Raw genomic sequence first — 3,420 nt, forward strand, 5'->3', positions numbered from 1 at the left:
TTACCGTATTTTTACAATAATTATGCAGCTGTTTTAAGAAAATTGCACGGGTTTGAAGAAGAAGAAATATCTGATCTAATTAACTAAATGAAATCTGCTACGATGATGATGATATTCAGACTCCGGAGGAAAACAATTAGGCCTACTTGATATGTTGTAGAACTGATTTTTCTAAGACAGAAAAAAGTATTTTGACGAAAAACTGGGAACGATGAATGAGAAACAAATTTTTAAATATTCAAAAACTGGGGAAAAAAGTATAAAAAGAGGGCGGTTACGCCCAATTTTTCCCCAGTTTTTAAGTATTCAAAAATCTGTACTCATTCACCGTTCCCAGGTTTTTCGTCAAACAACATTTTTCTGTCTTAGAAAAATCAGTTCCACAACACTTTTTCCTCCTGAGCCTGATTTTAATTAAGATAATGATTATAATAATAATAATAATGATGATAAATAATAATAATAATAGTAGGCCTAATGATGATGATGATAATAATAATAATAATAATAATAATAATAATAATTATTATTATTATTATTATCTTTTTTTAATTATTATATAAACTTGACTAAAGTATACCACCGAAAATACATTGTTAACATCTTCCATTAAAACAATTTTACTTACACTCATAGAGTGCTGAATTCATAAACATTAACATAATAACAGAGCTCATCTTAATATGTGGCCGCAACACACCGTGGTGACACAGTACAATATTTACGTATTTTTTTTTTTTTTGGAATCAGTTATCTACATATAATTGTTTGTAAAACTAATAAAAAATGAAGATAAATTCGATATTATTCAATGCTGCATGGTTTGCATCAGGTTATTGATTTCATCTGGGCTACTTCTAGGTGCAATCAATATTAGTAGAATGGCGTGGACATAAAGTGTTGCATACTGTAATACTCTATTAACCTATTTTGTTTTATGGCTTCAGCAATATACAATACAAAACAATTCAATTTGAAAAACTACGCACGACATAAATGTAACATATTATAAGTTATTAACCTATTTTGTTTTATGGCTTCAGGAATATACAATACAAAACAATTCAATTTGAAAAACTACGCACGACATAAATGTAATATATTATATGCAAGGGTGCAAATATAATATCTTTGATAAAAGTTGAAAGTAAAGTTCGCCCTCAGTAGAATCACTTATGGGCCACCGTAATTACCAACCTCATAGTGGCCATTCGTAGCTTAATTATGCTTTTTTGGCATAATGTAGACCCCTGTAGCATGTAGCATTCATGCTATGCATACTTTTATGAAAACGTAGCACAATTAAATTAAAAATTGATATAAATTTCATTTGGACCTAAATTAATAAATATAAATTGTAAAAAAAAAATAAAAAAAATCTGAGAGTGCCATTTACAGGCACGTGGAAGCAGTTTGTTATTGGTCAAAGGCCAGAGGGGTCTTAGCCCCCCAAGAGAGTCTCACCAACGGGAATCTCATCGGTAAATCAATGAATTTTGATCCAGATGTTAAGATTTTAGCCCCCTTCTGCAAAATCACTAGTAATTACGCCGGAGTCAAATTTACTAGGGCGATGCGGCGATATTGTGAGAGATGCAATTCTTGTTCATACCAGAGAACAGTGAAAGTACAATGTTTTAATTTCACTGTTCCTTGCTCATACCACTGACAATAAAACAAGGTTTAAGTAATAAACAGAAAACATAAGCAACGTTAATGGGCTAGTCATTTCTTGATCTTTATTTTTTATACAGAATTTAACACAAACAGAAAATGTAACTAAAACAAGTTTTTAAGTAAGATCTCCTCCAACTTAATTTAATATCGCCTCCTCCCCACGTTTGCCAACACTGTTTGGTAAGGTGGAATGTACTGGCACATATATACCGTTTTAGACAAATGTTCATAGTATTTAAATTCCATATTTTATATGATAAAAGTTGTTTTATTTATAGAAAATGTATATTAATGTTAACATTTTATTGTCTGTTTTGTGAGTTGTATTTTCGGACACAGTGTTTTTGGGAGACAGATAGTCATTTAGTTCACTTTCTGAAATCCCATCTCTCACTGTTGTTCGCCTCCCCCACCCTCTTTCTTGTGCTTATCTTTTTACTTTGTACCATTGGGAAGAGATAAATGAAATGAAATGAATAATAAATCTAACTCTCAAAATCCACGCCAAAAAGTACAAATATAATTAGAAAATGATGAAGGTAATCATTGCATGTCGTTATGTAGAACACTTAACAATAAGATCGGATGAATATATTGATGAAAATGAACTAACATAACATAGGTGGATGCACTATCAAATAATACGGACAATTAAAAAACTATGCTAATTTATTGCCAATTGTATTTTTTCTTCTGTGTGAGGTGAAGCATGGAGAGGTGCTTGTGTACTCTTGACAATCCACGGGGTGCTGCACTGTTTGTCTGTGTCGTGTTTGTATGTTTGTATACCTGGAAATTGTATAAAATAAAATCAATAAATTTAATAAGGCATAGGACAAGGAAATATTCCTATCAATTTCACTTTCACACTTCATATATTTTTTAACTCATATTCCGAGCAACAACATTTAAAAAAAAAATTAGATTAATTGGTTACGTTAATGAAAAAACCCATATTAATAATACATAGGCCTATGGCTATACCGTGTGGAAATGCGCTTGCTGAAAGTATGTGACAAAAAGATTAAAAACATGTTTCCATATACACTTATTTAGGCTATGTCAGGACAAAACACACCTAAAAACAGCCGGATTGGAGACTAGATTAGCAATCCAGTGGCACTATTCAAAATTATACGGTACTCCACGACACAATATTCTGTTGAGAATGCAAAACATGAGGCATCACAAAAAATAAGCCTTATTTTGAGGTGCCAATTCTTCAAATTTTCTCACCACACCTAAAAAGGTAATCAGGTAATGGGTGTGGCAGCGAACGTGCTAAATCCACTTTTAGCCGTTTGCCGTGTATCTAAGTACCAAAATGTTTGTTAAATCTACAGCAGTCGTGTATATATCCACTATTTGCGGCGGTAGCATTCTGTAGCATAATGATTCAACATTCAAGATTCAAGATAGATTTTATTGTCACATATAAAAATATACATGAAATTTGCTTTCCTGTGTTTATACAATAAAACAATATAACATACATATCACAGAAATGTAAATATAAATATTACACAAAATATTAGCACCAACAACTTAACTAACTTAACTAAAAAGAAAGATAGTGGAATGGACTTAAAACAACTATGGTAATCTGGAGAATTGATTATTGTAGAGCTGACATGTAGTGTGAATGGATTGAATTAAATGAACTGTAATTTTACTCTCGGCGTTCCATAGCCAATGGTATAATTTACCGTATCACACAGTGGCGGACACGCAGCCACCGTACCG

Source organism: Anneissia japonica, unplaced genomic scaffold, assembly GCF_011630105.1.
Source record: "Anneissia japonica isolate Jap-2015-1 unplaced genomic scaffold, ASM1163010v1 scaffold287930_len349246_cov199, whole genome shotgun sequence".
Taxonomy (NCBI): domain Eukaryota; kingdom Metazoa; phylum Echinodermata; class Crinoidea; order Comatulida; family Comatulidae; genus Anneissia; species Anneissia japonica.